Below are 20,058 nucleotides of genomic sequence, written 5' to 3' on the forward strand. Positions count from 1 at the left end.
GTCATTACTCCTCAGGAACTTCTCAATCCAGACCTACAGGCCTTCTCCCTGTCCTCTCCATCTTTGTGCCTTTGCACAGACGTTTCACCCCCACACCCAGGACAATTCGCAGGAACTGCTTCATAATCTTCTAATCTAAGCACTAGAGATGAGGGCGATAACTCGACCCTTCAGTGGCCTAGAATAGCCTGGGAGTCGGCAATATGTCAATTAGTTCACTGCCTAAGCTTCAGAAGCAGGCATCTAGCTTGAAATCCATCACACACTCAACAGGTTCTGACTCCATTTCTTTGTTGGTGCTCACGGCTACCTGTCTCGGTTTCAGACTCAGGTTTCTCAAGGCTCATAGGACCTGACCCCGGGTACCGGTTACTTCCTCCGATTGGAAAGGGCTGAGAGTGTGTGATCCAAGTGTGAGTGCTTTCTTTCCCGTTGGACACTTCCCTTGAAACTTTCTAGGTCCATCTGTTCGGAAGCAATACAATGACGTGCCTAGTGGGGCTCTCGGGACTGGAGAGATAAGTCTGTCCCACAGCCTCAGCCAACTCCCTCTCTAGTCGCCTGTTTGCCTTGACCAAACCTGAGAAACTGATCAAGGAAGAGCCCATTCAGGACAGGAGGCACACAGTAAGGCATAGGAACTAGTGTAGACAACAGGGCAATTCGGCTTAAGAAACAGCTACACCCGGGTGGAGGAAGAGAAGGCACATATTAGGAGTTCTCTCCCAGAAGTTCCGCCTCCCTGAAACGCGTCAGGTCAAAAGGCCCCCAAAGTTGTGCTAGGAGAAGAGCAGCAACTGCACTGCGTCCTAGCCCTCCGAGATCCTGCTACCTTCTCCACCCCTACAGAGTCCGGAAGCTGTGTCCCTGCGCCGCCTGCGTGGGTTGCCAAGGTTGAGGCAGAGCGGCGCATAACTAGTCTCCCAGCGGACCGAGAGAGTTCGGCGCCCGAGCTGTGCTTCTGGTCCCACCTCCGGGCCTTGGGGAGCACTAATGAAGTAAACCCGGCAGTCGCCAGAGCTGGCAGGTGAGGGCGCCCCACGAGGGATCGGCAAAGCGTCCCAAAGTCCCGAAGGGAGCGGGGTGGAGAGGCCACAGTAGTTCTAGGAGGAGTGAGGGGAGGAGGCGACCCGAGGATCGGGCCGGTGGGGCTCGAAGTCAGAGAAGGAGAGAGTCCGAAGGCATAGTGGTGATATATTTGGTCTGAGCTGGGCTGAGCAGGACTTTGGGGGATGCCTAAGACGGTCGATATGCGCTCTAGGCCCCAGGACTAACGATCCTGGTCTGGATGGGCGAGAAAGAGAGAAAGAACCCTCCCCGGGGCTGTTTGATCACCACTCTGCTATCTGGTCTATTGCATTGTTTTGTTTTATTTTGTTTAAGGGCGCTTTAGTTTCTAAAGAGGAGAAACTAGGTCCCTTCCGTAAAGCAACTTTTCAGTCTATACCCAAACAGACGCGCCCCACCCCACACGCGCTCGCAAGCGCGGGATGCTTTTTGATAAGGAAGGTAGCGAAGGAGGAGAGTAAGCGTTTTAATTTTTTTTTTTGTTCTTTCTTAAATAGGAGTGGGCGGTGCTGGTGGGAATCTTAAATACACGAAAGATTTTTTAAATAGGCACATAGCAGGTGCTTAATAAATGTTTGGTGAATGTACAAATGATTTGAAAGTGTGTGGGGCTATTGCGAAAGGAATTATTATAACAGGCATTTTTCCCAGACGGGGGCGGTCCCTTCTGTCCATTCCAACCCCGCCTTCCCCTGGGGCCCCAAACTCCGCCCCGGGACCTCGGCCCCGCCCCCCCGCAGGTACGGGGCGGGGAAGAGCCTTGTGAACCCGCCCGTCAGCCCGGTCTGGCCGTCACCCCAAGCTGCACGGGCTCCAGCGTTGCGTGGTGAAGCGTCCGCAGTAGGCGAGTGGTAGGCTTTGGGGCAGGCTTTAGGGCGAACTCGGGCATGGGGTTAGGGGCAAAGGGAGGAGGAGCGCTCTTGGTCCGGAAGGAAAGTGTCCGAGACTGAATCAGGGGAGGGCGTCCCGGGTTGTGTCCCCTGCAGATGTGGTGTGTGTGTTTTCGCCCTCCAGAACCCTCGTGTCCCACGTGGGAGCAGGCCGTGGCTGGAGTCTGGGTGCAGGGGGTGAGGAACAGTGCCGAGGACGGAAGGAGGCTGGGTGTGCAAAGATGGGCCTTTCGCTCTGCCAATGTGGTGGAAAGAGTGCCCATGTGGCCTAAGAGCTGACTAACCAAGGAATTGTGCCCCTACCTCCTTCTAGAAGTGGTAGAAAACTTGTGATGCCTGTGTGGGGTGAAAAAGCAGTTCGGCAGGAGTTAAAACTCGGGAGAAAGAGGGTAGAGGCAAATAGAAGGTTGATTTTGAAGAGAAAGAAAAAAAACTCGCTGAATTCAGACATGCCTTTTCCTCTTCTAGTTTTCTTGGGTTCACAAAATCACAGATCACACAAGAAAATAGCTTTAGAGTTGGAAAAGTCCTTTAAAATTCATCTAGTCCAACCACCCTTGGTTTATGGATGAGGAAGCTTAGGCCCCAGAGACGTTAAATAATTTACCCAAGGTTACAAAGATAATAAATGGAAAAGCTAGAATTTGAACTCAGATCCTTTGGCTCCAAATCTTTCCATTACCATAGTCATCCTCACTGGCTTTCAAAGCAGTCTGGGACTGTGAGTTGAACCTTATAAAGAGGAATTACCCTGGGTCATGCACCAGGATCTGGAGCAGAATTTAAAAATAAAATTGAGAAACCCTGACCCTCTAGGTACAATACTCCAGGGATTCCCAGGCTTTCTTGTGCCTGAAACTTTCTAAGGCTCTCTTTGAAAATTATCCTCTTACATAGGAACCAATCTTTTCTATATACTTTTATATACTTATATAAAGTATATAAGAGTAACCTCTAGGGTTACTCTTGTTCTGAGACACTGAGAGTGGGACAGATAGGTGGGAGAGTCAGAGTTCTTTAAGACCCTACGTTAGGGTCCGCTCTCCTATCTAGTGGTACCATGACTGGGAACAGTGAGATTCCTCAGTCCTCTTTCCTCAGTCTTGCTAGTAATCTGCTCCCTCTTTTGAGATATTTCAGAGGGTAATGCTGTTTAGCAGAATGAGGAGTAAGAGAATACTAGGTGATTAAGAGGTATAGCTTATGGTGGGGAGGAGTTACCTGGATAGAGGAGTTGGACATCTTTTCCCTAGCCCCCCAAAAGGTGTTAAGAGGTTAAGAGGAATGTGTATTTTCCCCAGCAGTAATCCCCTGCTGCCATCTCCTAGAGAGTAGCTTGGAGGAGGTCAAGAACCTAGAATAAGTATTGCCTCCCAGCACCTAATAATCTGTACTGGAAGCTATTTTGTAATTGGGGGGGGGTATATACCTAAGGTTGGGATTGTATATATAGTTTTTTAGATAAATAGATAGATGTTATACATTTTTGTGTAATGTAAAATGTTTACACATGTATATGTATAATGTGCTATACTTTTATAAATTTTTATGGTATACTTTAATATATAGTACATGGTATACTATAATAGATGTTTGTACTTTATATAGTAGTACTTTAAAGTACTAGTATCTTGTAACATTCCCTTATACTCTTCACTTGATCCTACCATCTGTTCCCTCAAGCTATCTTCCAATATCACACCTTCATTTCACCACCAAACTACAGACTCTTCTTTCTCTTCACTCTCTTCAGACCTCATCAGTTACCATGGGTTCAACACTCCGCAAAATGAAAACTCTTTGCTGAACTCCAGTCTTGCATTACCAATTATGTATTAGAATTCTCCAACTGGTTGTCTCATAGTCATCTCAAACTTGATGCATCCAAAACTCAGTATCTTTCCTGCCAAACTCTTATCTATTCTTAACTTCCTTATTTCCATTGAGGGTACTGTCTTTCTTCCAGTCACTCATGTTATAGTGATACTTCCAATGACTCACTACAAGCCCTTCTTTCTCAGAGGGCCTCAGTTTCCTCATTGGTAAATGGATAAAAGTTGTGGTAATGGCAGGTAAAACAAACAGCCAAGATGTATCAACTTTCTGATGGAAATGACACAGTTATTCTTTGAGAGATGTTTATTCACCCATGTGATAAGTTGTCTTCTTCCTTGCTTCTCACCATGAGCCCTGGAAAAATATGGGTTATATTCTATCAGTCAGGAAAACTGAGAAAGAGGTCAGGAATACCAAAACCGATCAATGGATACTTAACATCTGCCAGCATTTAGCATAGTGCCTGGAACATAGTAGGCACTTAATACATGTATATTGATTGACTGATTGCCTTGTAGTCAGACTTCCAGTATGGAACTTCACTGAGATAATTTTGGGGGTTTATGTGGAGTTTATACAGAACACTAGGTAGGTCTGTGTCTCCAAAGCCATTCTCAGAAGCAGCCTGCCAGGACTGGTGGGGACACCTCTTGTTAAGTACTTTTTTCAATACCTCTGTAAAGTTCTGATATTCACTCCACCTACACATATGGAAACCCTTAACTTCTTAGTATGATTATACATTGAGCCATGCTGGGGACCTCACATTTCATCCAGCCCCATCTCCTCACAATAAAGTGAGGTTTAATGATTGCCTAAGGCTACAAATGTAGTAAACAATAGACCCTAGATTTGAATGACACTTGCTGTAGCTCAGACTATCTAACCCTGCGGGCTGCCTACCCACCACACTCTTGAGTAAGGCCTGAATCAGATTAAAATGTAATTGGGAAATATTGAACAAAATTAAAAATACAATAAAACATAGATAATAATACATTTTAAAACTGAGTTAATTCGTGGCCCTCAGGCACAAATGAGTGGCTCTTATTTCTATTTGAGTTTAATACCATTACTAGAGCCAGCAAAAAAAAAATTATCACCTGATGACCAGTATTCTGATAATGAGCCCCTCTAAACTTGGAGGTCCTTAGATGACAGACAGACAGCCCATTTCCAGACATTTTCAGTAAGATAGGACCCTCCCTACTGGCAGAAGAGAAAAAGCCCTGGATTTGGAATCAGAAGGACCTGGGTTTGAATTCTAGTTGTGCCACATGGGTGACTTTGGTTTTCCCATCTGTAAAAAAGAGGCAGGGTGAAACTAGATGGTGTCTGCAGGCCCCGTGTAGCTCTAAATGTGAACCTGTGAATCCAGTCACTTTCCTCCATGATAAGGTGTTGGTGGAGGATAGTGGAAGATTATAAATCAATCCATCATTGTTGTTGAGTCATTTTTCAGTGGAGTCACTCTTTGTGAGGCAGACAAGGGTCGAGTGACTTGTCTAGGGTCATACAACTAGTAAATGCCTGAGGTCAAATTTGAACTCGAGTCCTCCTGACTCCAAAACCGATGATCTGGACACAGCTGTCCTAGCTCTTAAATCTTTTATAAGATCAGGTCCTAATTAAAATCACACCTTCTACAAGAAGCATTTTGAGATCCCCACTAATACTAGTACCTTCTCTCTCTTAATTATCTCCAGTTTTCCTTGTATATATTTGTTTGTGAATACGTTTTCCTATTGTCTCTCCCTCCTCCCCCCATTAGAATTAGAATCCTCCCTGAGGATAGGGATTCTTTTTTTTTTTTTTTTTTTTTTTTTGTAGTATCACTACCACTAAGCACTGTGACCGGCACATAGCTGTTGACTGACTTCTTTATCTATGCTATGACTGTAATAGCCTTTTATTAACATGGGCCTTAGTCTCTCTTCTTAATGCTCCCAGCTTGTTAGTAAAAACCTCACTCTGACTGTGTAAACTCTAGGTTCACACAGAATGGCCAGAAGTGAGTTATTGGTACAGAGTAGAGATAGTCCCACATTTAGTCATACCTCCTGCTTACAGGGGTTCTAGTTTGGTATGATGTTTGTTAGTGGGTGGAAGAAGAATGAAACCAAGACTAGTGGGATCTCCTAAGAAGTATGACTCAAGATTATTTAGATTGGGGTCATGGAATCTTCCCACAGCTGAGGGCAGGAAGGGGGAGGTGGGGTACAAAGCTATCTCCAACTCCTATCTCACATCTTCAACTGGCTTTCAGAAGTCTTGAACTGGATGTCCAGTGGACCTCTAATATTTGATATGTCTAAAACAGAATTCATTTTTACCCCTAAATGCTCTTAACCTTCCCTGTTACCTGTCACCATCCTCCCAGTCTCTCAGGCTCAAAATCTAGGTATCATCCTTGACTCCTCGCTATGTCTCACACAGCGGATGGGGGGTGGGGGGGACCCACAGAGACCCCCCCCCCCATGCAATCTGTTGTTAAGGCTTCTGTTTGGTGCTCAAAGCTCTTTAAAACCTAGGTGCCTCCCCCGCACACAGACTTTTCCAGTCTTCTTTCATCTCAAACCCCTCCAACCTGTAATACTCTTCAATTCAGTGGCACTGGCCATTTTACTGTTCCATGAACAAGACACTCCATCTCTCAGCTTCGCCTTTTTTCTCTGGCTGCCCTCCTTGCCTGGGATGCTTCTTTTCTTTACCTCCTGGCTTTCCTGACTTCCTTCGGGTCCCAAATAAAATCCCATCTGCAACTGGAAGCTTTTCCCTACCCCTCTTAATTCTAGTGTCTCTGTCTTTTAATTGTTTCCTATTTATCCCATATGTAGTTTGTTGGTGCATATTTGCTTACTTGTCTCCCCTGTTAAATTGTAAACTCCTTGAGGACCAGGACTGTCTTTTGCCTCTTTTTGCATCTCCAGTGCTTGGCTTAGTGCCTGACACATAGTAGGCTCTTAATAAACATTTATTGACTCACCATCTCTGAACAAAAGTGGCTGAACAAATCATTCCTGTGTGACTTTACTAGGTGTTCAGGTCACAACTACTCGTTCCCTGTTTTCTAGAAATGCTTGATGTAGGTTAGTAGTGTCAAACCCTGGCTACAACCAGTCCAGAGTGGCTAGAACCAGATTAAAACATAATTAGAAAACATTTAACAAAGCAAATTAAAATACAATAGAACATAGATAATGTTAATATGTGATTTTCTGTCTAAGTCAATATGGGGCATTAGGGATCCTTATGTAAGGTTTAGTGGCTCTGTTTCTATTTGAGTTTAATACCAGTGAGTGATTAAGATAACCTGGCTCCTCCCTTATCCCTCACACAATAATAATTAGCATTTACATAGTACTTTAAGGTTTTGTTGTTGTTGTAGCTGTTCAGTTGTATCCAACTCTTCATGACCCCATTTGGGGTTTTCTTGGCAAAGATACTGGAGTAGTTTGTCATTTTCTTCTCTAGCTCATTTTACAGATGAGGAAACTGAGGCAAACAGGATTAAGGGACTTGCCCAGGATCACACAGCTAGTAAGTGTCTGAGGCCAGGTTTGAACGCAGGTCATCCCGACTCCAGAACCAGCACTGCGCCACCTAAGCGCCCCATTTTAAGGTTTGCAAAGCACTTTCTGTATGTTATCTTACCTGAGCCTCACTGCAAAATCTTGTGAGGTAGATACTGTTGTTATCCTCATTTTACAGATGAGGAAGCTGAAGTTGAAAGTAATTTGCCGAGGCTCACCCAGCTAGTGTTAAACGTGTTACATATGTAGAGTTACATATGTGATCTCATTTGATCCTCACCATAACTCTGTGAGGTAGTTGAGGCTCAGATAACAATGACACACAGCTTGTGTGGATACAAGTGTCTGAAGCAGGATTTGAACTCAGGTCTTCTTGACTCCCAAGTCCGGCACTCTAGCCACGAAGTCACCTAGCTTCTTGGCACAACACTCCTTTGGCCCACTGTCCTCTTAGGGAAGAAGAATGAGGAGCCTTTAAATGTGTGCAGAGTTTGGGTTTTCGTTGCTAATATTTACTGTACAAGTCCTCAATAAGGCGCACATCTTTCCAGTTAAAGAAATTAATCAGACCCATTCTATATTATGATAGTCTACACCCACAACCTATGCCACCAAAAGGACATCCTTTTCCTTCAAAAGAAAAGACAAATAAGTTCTGCCTAAAGGGAACGCCGTTAGAAGGCATGGGGACATTTGCAAAGGGGAATGTGGAATCACCAAAGGTGTTTGCTTTTTCCTGGAAAGAGTTGGGGGTGGAAGCTGAGAGGAAAGGGGACACCAATGACCTGAACCCTTGGTTACCCAGGCCACTGGTCCGGCGGTATAGGTATCAGTCTCGTTTTGCCTTATGGAGGGTTTTCCATCCTAAGTCTATTGCCAAGTTGTCAGAAATCAATTTAGGTGGGGATGGCAGCAGAGGGCAGCCATACTCCCTGATTTAGAACAATATAATTACTATTTCCTTTGATTACTTATGCCTAGCTGGAAGAAAGGAAGGAAATGACTTGTTACCCTATTATCCATGGCACAGGATTGGGTGGGATTCCATCTCTTTTGCTACCCACATACCTGGGGCTTAGGCAGCACCCACATATTTTTAAGAAGGCGTCACTGTTACCCCGGTCACAGGCCGGGGATTTCCAGAATGAGCTCATGCCCAGATTGGAGAAAATCATTCCCCAGTTTCCTGCTCATCTGTGTTTAGCTGGAGATGAAGAGGAAGGGTTATTAGCTGCTAGAATTCACACTGACCTCACACACAGCTTCTGTTTTACAGGCTTCCTCTTAAAAAGGTGAGAACATTGAAAACTAGAGAAACTCAGGGAAGCCCATTTATCTCAACAGATAAATCACATTGTGTTGGGCCCCTGGGAGAGAGTTGGCCACCTGGTCCCTTGGAGGAGAACACTGGAACTTTTTCCAGAAGATAGCAGCATATTTTCCTGGTGGTTTATTGAGTTGTTTACACTTTTGTTTTTCCATAGAGGGGAGGTCACGACAGTAGCACCAGACTCTACTATACTCTCAAGTTATCACTTCATATCCTTTTACAGCCAAACTCCAAGAAAAAGCTGTCTATACTTGTCGCTTCTCTTTTGTCACACACTCACTTTTCAGCCTCTTGCATTCTGGCTTCCATCCCCATCACTCAACTAAAACCTTTCCATAGGCTGACTGGTGATCCCTATTTTGCTAAATCCAATAATCTTCTCATTCCTCACTCTTCTTGACTTCTCTGTAGCATTTAATACTGTTGACCACCCTTTCCTCAGACACCCTTTCCTCCCTGGGTCTTTGTGACTCTGCACTGTCATAGTTTTCATTCTGCCTATCATATCAGTCTTCTTTAGTCACATTTGCAGGGTCATTTTCTATGTCTCGCTCCCTAGGCATGGTTATTTCCTAGAGTGATGTCCTGGACCCTTTCCCCCCCACCCCCCAATTAATCAACAAGTATTTATTAAGTACCTACAATGTAGTGAGGGGTTGGAGATATAAATACAAGAAATTAAACATAAAATTTAATAGCAATAAGTGCTATAGAAATGTAAGCTATTATAGTGATCAGTATTAATTATACTATTAAAATAAGGTGATACAGAAATGTAAGATATTGTTATAATCATTATTAATTATAAACTTAAAAGGAATCTGTTAAAATTCTTTGTAATGATGCCCTACACTTCTATAATACTTTTTTTTCCCAATGGTCCCATGATTTCATCAGATAAGGGAGTTCTGGTGAAGAGCTCCCTCTATCAAATAGATTGGCACTTGTTTTACATCTTACAGTCCTGGAAAGTTAGCTGGACCACTGAGAGGTTAAGTGACTTGGCCCACAGTCACATAGCCAGTATGTGTTAGAGGCAAAACTGAAACATGTCTTTCTAACTCCAAAACAGCTTTCTTTCTGTTTTAATATTTTATTTATTTTAATCATCCAAGATCTGCCTTCTCATCCTCCCACCTCATATGAAAACACAAGAAAAACAAAACCCATTAAAAACACGTAGAGTCAATCAAAACAAATTTCCGCATTGCCCACGTCCAAAAAATATTTGACTCATTCTGCATTCTGAGTTCACCTCTCAGGAGGTGGGTAGCTTGTTTCATCACTAGTCCTCTGGAATCTTATCATGGTTGATCATTATCTGGGTAAGAGATCAGCACAGTAGTATCCCATTACACTTATATACCGTAACTTGTTTATCCATTTCCCAATTTATGGACACTCCTAAAGTTTCCCATTCTTTGCCACCTTAAAAAGAGCTATAAATATTTTTGTTTATTTTGCCTAGCACTAATCCCTCCCTTTATCTACCCACCCTCCAAATCCACCTTCCCCTTTCCCCCTTTCCTTCCTATTTCCCTGTTGAGTGAAATGTATTTCTCTGTGTGTGTGTATGTGTGTGTGTGTGTGTGTGTGTGTGTGTGTGTGTGTGTTTGGGTGTGCTCTTCCTTCCTTTAACCAGTCCAGACAAGAGGGAGGTTCAAGCTACTCCCCTCACTCCCTTTTCCTTGTTTATATAGATGTCTACTTGTTCACCCTGATTATGGGAGATAATTTTCCCTAACCTTCCTCTCCCTCCCTTGCCACTGTATTCCTCTTCCTATGATTAAGATCATCAAGACATAACAGAACCCCTCCCAGGCCATCTTTAGTTTAAGGACTCTCTGTAAGAACTCTGATGATGATGATAGACTTCAGAGGGGACATATGCGTCATCTCCCCATAGTTGAATGTCAGCAATTTATCCCTTGATACTTTATTATTGGTCATTTGTGTTTACCTTTTATGTTTCTCTTCACTACTGTGTTTGAACATCAGAGTTCCTCTCACAGCTCTGGACTTCTCATCAAGAATACTTGGAAGCCTTCTATTTCATTAAAGACCTATCTCTTTCCCCTGGAGGAATATACTCAGTTTTGCTGGGTACATTATTCTTAGCTGTAAGCCCATATCCCTTGCCTTTAATAATATTGTATTCCAAGTTCTCTGATTCTTTATATGGCTGCTAAATAGGGTGTGATCCTGACAGTGGCTTCTCAGTACTTGAATTCTTTTTTTCTGGCTGCTTGTCATATTTTTTCTGTGACCTGTTCAGTCTGGATTTTAGCTATGAAAATCCTGGGAATTTTCATTTTGGGGTTTCTTTCAGGAGTAGACCAGTAGATTCTTTCTATTTTCCCTGTTCTCTCTTGTTATAAGAGATAGAAGCAATTTTGGGTTTTTTTTTTTAAGGTTTCTTGAAATATAATTAATGTCTAGGCTGTTGTGTGTGTGTGTGTGTGTGTGTGTGTGTGTGTGTGGTGTTCAGATAGTCCATTGTTGTCGTTGAGTCATTTTTTCAGTCATGTCTGACTCTTCATGATTTTTTTTTTGTTTTTTTGTTTTGTTTTTTGTTGAGACAATTGGGATTAAGTGACTTGTCCAGAGTTACACAGCTAGTGAGTGTTATGTGTCTGGGACTGGATTTGAACTAAGGTCTCCTGACTCCAAGGCCAGTACTCTATTCACTGCACCACATAGCTGCCCCTTCTTCATGACTTCTTGGCAAAGATACTGGAGTGGTTCGCCATTTCCTTCTCCAGCTTCATCTTATAGATGAGGGAACTGAGGCAAACAAGGTCAAGTGACTCGCTCAGGGTCATACAGTTAGTAAGTGTCTGCCAGTTTGAATTCAGGAAGATGAGTCTCTTGGAGGGTCTCTGGGTAAAAGAGGGATAAAACCTGTTCTGTTTCTCCTCAGAGGCAGGAGCCAGGAAAAATGAATAGAAGTTGCAAAGAGACAAGCACAACTTTCTTTTCTTTTTTTTTTTTTTTTTTTTTTTTTTTTGGCTAGGCAGTGGGGTTAAGTGACTTGCCCAGGGTCACACAGCTAGTGAGTGTTATGTGTCTGAGCTTAGATTTGAACTCAGGTCCTCCTGAGTCCAGGGCCAGTGCTCTATCCACTGCACCCCGAGCTGCCCTGACAAGCACAATTTTCCAAACAGTTTGTTGTTCAGGCGTTTCAGGCCCTGCCTTCTATCCACTGCACTACCTAGCTGCCCTCAGATAGTCCAGTGATTCCTAAATTTTTTGTTTTTAATCTGTTTTCCAGGTCATTTTTTTTTCTATGAGATATTACATTTTCTTCTATTTTTTTCAGGTGTTTAACTTTGTTTTCATATTTCCTGTTGCCTTATGAAGTTGTTGACTTCTGTTTGGTTCATTTGAATTTTGAGAAAACAATGTTTTATACCTCTTTGCCATGCTGTTAATTCCCTTTCCAGTTCTTTCTACCATCTCTTGTTTCTTTTCCAAAATTTTCCCCAAGCACTCTCATTCCATTTACAAATAATTTTTTTTAACTTATTTTTAAAATTCTTGCTTCATTTCTTCCAGGAATTCTTGTTGAATTTGAGTCCAAATTGTGGAGGGTTTTTTGTTTTGTTTTGTTTTTCTTTTTCTGAGGCATTGCTAACAGATGTTTTGGAGTCATTCTCATCTGCATTTGTGTCTTGAGCATCCCTGTCACAATAATAGCTCATGGTGAGATTTTTTAATTTTTTTTTTTTTTTTAGTTTGCCCATTTATCCAGCCAGCTTCCTGACTCAGACTTGTTAGGGCTGGGTTCTGCCTTCGAGAGGAAATAGCTACTTCTGTTGCTGCTTTCTTGGGGTATTGTATATTGTGTTATTCCAGGATCTTGGGAGTAGGTCCCGGACCTGAACATTTTCAGTGCTTCAGGGAAAAATCTGATTGCTTCCGCAACCCTTTCCCTTCCATTTGAGCTCTGCACGTTCCTGACCTGGGTTCGGTAGACTGCTGTTGGACTCAGGCCCTGTCAGCTAGCTGGAAAGTTTTATTGATTCAAAGTGACAGAAGTGTAGCGTTCCTTTTGGTCTGGTATTTCTGCCTTGGTTATTCCTCTGTAGACTGGGCTAGATGCTTTAACTGAGACACTCTCAGAGCTTGGACTCTGATCTACACCACTGTTACTCCCTGCTTCTGAACCTCTTCCTTTTGCCATATACAGGCCAAAGCCTCCCTATGCAGGGGTGCCGTCCCCTTCCCTGTGCAAGTGCCCTTCTCACTCTACCTTGCGTCTGTGATCTAGAACTGGGGATTGGGTGACAGAGCTGCCAGTTAGCACCTGTCCCCATCGTGGTGCCCCAGTATCTGGCCTAGGATCTCAGGGTACTGCAGTGTTCCTACAAGCATCATGTTCCTGGCCCCGACCCTTCCCCCATGTCTGAAAACCTCTCTGTCTGTCTCCCTATGCCACACTGGACTAAACAAATGGCTCACTGTGACTTTTTCTGGCTTTCCCCGCTAGGATTTGGTCTGGTGCAATTTTAGATTTCTTTGGACGAGTCTTTTGGAGGGAAGCTCACTGCACTGTTCTTTAGCATTCCATCTTGGCTGTGCCTCCCCAGCCCCTTTTCTCTCTGTTTACCTTTTCTTGATACACTTGGTACGCTTTTCTTGGTTTCACTGTAACATACTTGGTCGGGGTTCATCTGCCCTCAGCTCTAAAGAGAGGGAACTCATTACCTCGAGGCAGCCCATTCTACATTTCTAATTGTTAGGAGGGAGATAAGTGGTGCAGTAGATGGAGCACCGGAGCTCTAAGGGAAGATCTGAGTTCAAATCCAGCCTCAGACACATACTGGCTGTGTGACTCCAGGCAAATCACTTAACCCTGTTTGCCTCAGTTTCCTTATCTGTAAAATGAGCTAGAAAAGGAAATGGCAGACTATTCCAGTATCTTTGCCAAGAAAAATGAGGTCACTAAGAGTTAAACACAACTGAAATGACTCAACAACAACAAATTGGTAAGAAATTCGTGTTTACTTCTTTGTAACTTCTACTCATTTGTCTGGGTGTCTCCCTCTGGGGAGAAACAGAACAAGCTTTATCCCTCTCTCACCCAGTGACCCTCCAATCATGTTTCCCCCCAGTTCTCCTCCCAAAGTCTTAAAGCCAAACATCCCTCGTTTCTTCAATTGATTTTCTTATAGTATGAACTCAAGGTTGTCCATGTTATCAATCCTTTCACCTCTTTCTTCCTGGAAGCTATGCAGCCCTACATCATGTTAGCTTTTTTTTGGATGCCATCTTTCACTGCTGACTCATTGAGTTTGTAATGGAACCTCCATCCCCCAATCTTTCTCAGACAAACTGCTGCTGAATCATGCCTCTCTAATCACGTACTTGTAAAATTGATTTTTTGACCCAAGTATAAAATTTTATCTATGTCCATATTGAATTTCATCTTTTTAGATTTCGCCTGCTCTAGCCTTTTTGGATCTTGGCTGTCATCCTGTATAGTATCTCTTTTTTTGGTCGTTTCGTCATTTAGGGCAGCTCAATGATAGCAGTGGGTAGAGTGCTAGGCCTGGAGTCGGGCAGATCTGAGTTCAAATCCAGCCTCAGACATTTAGTAGCTGTGTGGTCCTTGGCAGGTCACTTAAAAGAAAAAAAACCAACAAAATAACCCCCTCCACCTTCTGATTTCCCCAGTTTCCCCATCTGTAAAATGAGGATAATAGTAGCACCTACCTCCCAGAGATATGAGGATCAAATGAGATGATAATTGTAAAGTGCTTAGCTCAGTGCCTGGGACACAGTAAGCACTATATACGTGTTAGTTATTATTAACTGTTATATTATTTTCATCTATAAATTTGATCAGAATACTATCAATACCTTTGTCCAAGTCACAGATAAAAAAAATTTGACAGAACAGTATCCAGCACGGATCACTCTGGCACTCCACTGGGGACCTCCTACCAAATTGACAATAAACCATTAAGAGCTGCTTAGAGGCTAACCACTCAACCAATTTCAAAGCAATCTAACTGTATTATCATATAGTCCACAAATCTCCATCTTTCCCAGAAGAATATTGTGAAATTCTTTATCAAATGCTTTACTGAAATCTGCATAATTCCCGTGATCTACAAGTTCAATCACCCTGTCAAAAAAAAAAAATAAGGTTAGTTTGGCATGATAAAGTCATGCTGGTGATGCGGTTTAGGGGTCCAGGGGTGCTGGGACCCCAGAAGCACAACACTTGGGTCCTGCCCAAAAGAATTCAACCCAAGCCTTCTTTCAGCCAAAGACAAGGTTTATTATAACATTATCATGTTAGGCAGGCTCTTAAGGAGTCTGAACATGGGTAAGCAGTGGCTAGATTTTAAGAATCTAAGCAGTGGCTAAATTTAGGAATCTGAGCAATGACTAGATTTTAAGAATCTGAGCATCTTAATGGAGACAAGATGGACCTTATATACAGAAAGACTATGGGAGGGATCTAGAAGTGGCCAAGTAGTCTATGAGGTAACAGAATTCCAGGGACCTGGACCACCTGGCCAAGGGAGAATGGAGAAATGACCTGGGGCCATAGGGAGGTCCACAATGAAAGGCCAGTTGATGGGATTATAGCCTCAGGGGAATGCCAGAGATCTGGCCCTGTGGGAAAGTCCAGGGTTTTCCTTTCTTGGGCCCAGATCCCAACCGAATCACTGGTTCTTTGGAATCACCACTTCCATTTCTAGACATTTGCTCACCATCTCTTTAATGATCTGTTCTAGAATTTTCCCAGAAACCAAAAACAACCTTAGAGTTTGCAAATTCTATTCTCTTCCTTTTTTTTGAAAAGTTGCTTTTTTTCTGGTCCTCCAATACCTTTCACATTTTCCATAGTCTTTTAGATATCACTGCCAGTGGCTTAGCTCAACAAGCTTCTTTCTTGTGGTAAGCCCTGGGAATATAAGTGCCAGCAGAAAGGTGGTCCCTGCCCTCAAGGAATTTATATTCTAATAGAGAACACAACATATAAAAGGAAACTGAAAAGTTGAGGACAGGGGAAGGGGAATCACATCTGCCAGTTTTTTACAGTAACTAAGGATGTAGCTTCATTTGTTTCCATGTTGTCTGACTCTTTGTGACCCCATTTGGGGTTTTCGTGGCAAAGATACTGGAGTGGTTTACTATTTCCTTCTCCAGCTCATTTTATAGATGAGGAAACTGAGGCTTTGGGGAAGCAAAGTGATTTCACTACAGTGTTCAGCCAGGTAGTAAGTGTGAAAACTACTAGTAGGAGTCAAACCCAAGTCTCCCAACTCCAAGTTCAGTTCACCTTCCACCCAACCATGCCACCTCTCTCCAAGTTTAAGAAATACTCAGGGAGTGAATGGAGCAGCTCCATAGATTCCCAAAGTGGGCGATACCACCGGGGGGGGGGGGGGGGTGGGTATGATCCAGGGGGCCATGGTAGTTTGAAAAGATGCAAGTTTCTTGAAAAAAACAAACAAACAGACCGTTAGAGAGTTAAAGAAAGTAGATTTCCTGGGGGGCACTGAGTAATTTTTTTAAAAAGGGGGCGCTAGGCAAATAATTTTGGGAACCTCTGAGACAAAGCCAGGTCCCCCAGGGAGGCTGCTTGGGTTGAGAAAATGGGTCTGGAGCCATTGTGTTCTCTGTTGTTCTAGCCCTCAGTTAGACTGTTTTGTTCCGGTGAAGACATTCTGGGAAACAACCAGCCCCAGGGGGTATTCTGGGAAGTCTAGTTTACTAGTTTTTTAATGCTTGTGTCAGGCTGGATTCTTTCTAAGGGAAGAAATGAATGAATGACAAAGCGTTCCTGTTCAGTCATGTTTCAGTCGGTGTCTGGCTCTTCGTGACCCCATTTAGAGATTTCTTGGCAAAGATGCTGGAGTGGTTCACCATTTCCTTTTCCAGCTCATTTTATAGAAGAGGAAACTGAGGTAAACTGGGCTAAGTGACTTGCTCGGGGTCACACACCTAAGTAAGTATCTGAGGGCAGAATTGAACTCTGGAAGAGGAGTCTTCCTGACTCCAGGCCAACACTATCTATCTTGCCTCTTCGCTGTACTTGCCAAAGTGTACTGAACTCCTGAGATATAAATGCTAAAGCCAGAAAGGCCCTGCCCTCAAGGAGCTTCTATTCTAATTAAGGAAGACTACTTAAATTTGGAATGATAGCTTTCTTAGAGATTGTTTTGGGGAGGGTGAGTGGAGCAATAGGGGAGTTTATTGATTTGCCCTTACTAGAAGCTTTGATAGTATTGATTACTATTCTCCTAGCAAAGGAGGGAAAGGGGGTGTCATTTGACACAGTGGCAGATGGCAAGATGGAAGGGGTGAAGCATGCTGGAGTCTGAGGCCATCTAGATATAGTGGTAGAGAAAGACATCGCTAAGACTACTCACAAGGCCATGGGAAGAATTTGGCCGCCACTTAGTATTCTCTCTGTTGAGCAAACTTTACTTGGAAGAAGGAAAAATTTAATTTAGTTTGTTTCAATTAACAAAAATCTATTTTCTCTTCCTCCTACATCCCTTTCCTTTCACCAAAAAGAGCAAAAAGCAAAATAAAACCTTTGCAACAATCAAGCAAGACAAGTTCCCACAACTTGGGTAGGAAAGAACTGGGATCGTTTTCCATGGAGGAGAGATGCCTGCGAGTGTTTTAAAGGCACAGGAGGGGGTGTTAGGAATTAGGACTGGAAGGGACCTTAATGATATTCTTGTCCAACTTCCCCTGCTCTCACTCAGGGACACTCAGGGAGTTGAATTGACTTGCACAGGGATCGAGGCAGAATTTGAAGACAGGCCTTTCCATTTGTCCTTTGTCTGTGCCCTCATTTGAATGGGAGCTCCATGTATTTTTGCCTTGCTTTACATCGTCATTGCTTAGCCCAGGGCCTGGAACGAAGTAAGTACTTAATAAATGCTTGTTGACTGACAGTGACTGCCTGCCTTTGCTGTGGTTAACAGCTGTTTTAATTAGGTTAGTAATCTCATCTTACATTTTTATGGCACCTTTGGCATTTCAAAGCACTTTCCCATGTTAACCAGTTTGATAGTCAATAAATAACCCTGGGAAGTAGCTAGTGTAGTATTAGAGCCATTTTACAGAAAAAGGAAAGTGAGGCCTGAAGAGGTAAAGTTAATTAAGCTTAGGGTCACACAGCTAGCAGGTTACAAGAGACAGCAATTGAACCTCGGTTTCCATTTCTCCGACACGCTGCACTTTGGGGTGGAGGTGCAGGGGTGGTCACATTGGAATTTCCTTCCTAGGAGTTTGGCACCAAGAATGACCTGGCTGCCTGGGGTGAGTTTTGAAGGACCTTTCTTCCCGAAGATTCTGAAGGCTCCCCTGGGTTATACCCTATGCCAGAAAGCTTCTTGAAGATATGACCTCTGTTGGCAGTAAGAAGAGGAATAATGTAAAATGTAGCCCCTCCCAAACTCCAAGGTATTGGCTGGGGGGAGGAGGGGAGATGAGGTGGAGAATATATTTCATGGAATTTTTATTTCTTTTCTTATTTTTTTTTTAGAGGCAGTCAGGTTTAAGTGACTTGCCCAGGTTCACACAGCAAGTAAGTGTCTGAGGCCTGATTTGAACTTAGGGCCTCCTGGCCAGTGCTTTATCCACTTGAGCCACCTACCTGCCCCCTGGAATATATTTTTTTTAACAATGCCAAGTTCTTAAAGATTCTATGGTAGCAGGGATTCTGATAGGGGGCTGAGCTACCTAGAGTTGGGGGTGGAGTTTAGGCTTCAAGATGCCCCCTGTGGACAACGTCCCTAAAGCTTTCCACAGAGACTCAGCAATTATGTTCCTGTAATAAAAACAAGATTCTAGATCAGATTAAAGTAGAATTGGGAAATGTTTCACAAAATAAATAAAAATACAGTACAATGTAGATAATGTTAATTTGTGGTTCTCTAAGTCAGTTTGCAGCCTATATTTCTATTTGAGTTGATGTTGATGATAGCTGCAGTCTGGGCAGATTGAGCCCCCACTGGAAGGCTGGGTAGCATCACTTGGCTTGCTTCATTTGTGAGGCATTGTTGGGGAGGGGTTGTGTCCTAAATTTCATCACTTTCCAGTCACCCAGCTTCATTTATGTATAATACTGTGCTCAGTGAAGTCTACAAGCATTTATTAAATACCTACTGTGTGTCAGGCAGTATGCTAAGCACTGGAGACACAAAAAAACATAAAAACAGTCTTTGTCCCCCACCCTCTTTCTCTCTCTCTCTCTCTCTCTCTCTCTCTCTCTCTCTCTTTTTCTCTCTCTCTGTCTCTCTCTCTATTTTTAAATTTTAACATTTAAAAAATTTTTTCCTCCTCTCTTAAGGAGCTCACAATCTAATTGGGGGAAGCCAAACTGATATCCAGTCTAAATATCCAGCCTCCAACTGGGATAGAGGGAGAAGTGGGACTGAGCTGTTTTGGGAATAGGGTTCCTGGCCTCCTGGCCCATGGCTGAGAGTGAAGGGGCAATGTGAAAAATGAGTGACTCCTTTTCCCCTCCCCCTTCACGCTGTTTACTGGGACTCTTTGGGAGATTGACATCTAACCCGTTTCCTCCACCTTCTGCAGCTGCAACATGTGGTTTGCAGAGCATTGTAGGAGGTCTGCGTGAATTGGGTTCAGGAGAGTCCCATACCTTGTGTGGGCCTCGGTCTGTTTGGACCAGGAACAGAGGGACCTGAGTCAGGTTAGAAGAATGAAGTGGGTCAAGGTCTGGGGCATCCCTCTGAACTGGTCACAGGCACTGTTGGCTTTCTGACTCTATTTCTGGGACAGGCAGAGGTTGTGGGAGCCTTTGAGAGCCTGGAGCACTTGAGCCAATCAGAGGCCCCCTTTTCAGAGGAGCATCTCCCAAATGGTTTGGGGAGGAGAGCGTATGGACCTACAAAGGGCTTGTTCCAGTCTTCTTTGAGTATTTGTCCCAGGGGGAGGTAGGAGTGGTATGTGATGTGTTTATTTCACAGCCATGCAGACCTGCCAGGTCTCTTGGGTTTTCTTAGGAAGGTAGATGTGAGTCTGGGGGAGAGAGAGCTGCTGTTTGATCCTGGAGGCTTTGGCATTGGTTTTTTACCATCCTTCATGCTTTTTTTCTAACCTTTTTTTATAATCTCCAAACTGATTGTGTTCAGTCCCTAAGTGGAAATCTTTATCACTTACTCTCCTGTCTCCCTCCACCTCCATCCCTAGGCTTAGGCATCTTCTTTTCCCTAAATTGTTCCCTTCTCTAGTAGTTAACAAGCATTTATTAAACACATACTATGTGTCAGGCACTGTACCAGGCATGCAAATACTAGGATCAAGACAGACTGATCAGACAGAAAGACAGGTTCACTCCTTCTCTTCTTTTCTTCCATTCCTGCTGCCCTCCCCACCCCTACTTAGGCTGAAAGGATGTTCA

At 43.5% G+C, this 20,058-nt stretch overlaps 1 protein-coding gene across 6 annotated transcripts in view; it reads left to right on the plus strand.

The window, feature by feature from the left end:
- Positions 1–547: 547 nt before the first annotated feature.
- Positions 548–20,058, plus strand: part of RHBDF2 (rhomboid 5 homolog 2) — a 45,418-nt gene continuing 25,907 nt past the window's right edge. The window contains exons 1-2 of one of the 6 annotated variants that reach the window (XM_027872854.1): positions 556–1,027; positions 17,918–18,095. The gene's annotated coding sequence lies outside the window, so the exon portion shown is untranslated. Of the gene's footprint in view, positions 1,028–1,851; positions 1,920–17,917; positions 18,096–18,177; positions 18,220–20,058 lie in introns of those variants that run through there. The other 5 variants (XM_027872855.1, XM_027872860.1, XM_027872853.1 and 2 more) reach the window with 5 other exon arrangements.

This window comes from Vombatus ursinus, unplaced genomic scaffold (genome assembly GCF_900497805.2).
Source record: "Vombatus ursinus unplaced genomic scaffold, bare-nosed wombat genome assembly UNPS02014801.1, whole genome shotgun sequence".
Lineage (NCBI taxonomy): Eukaryota > Metazoa > Chordata > Mammalia > Diprotodontia > Vombatidae > Vombatus > Vombatus ursinus.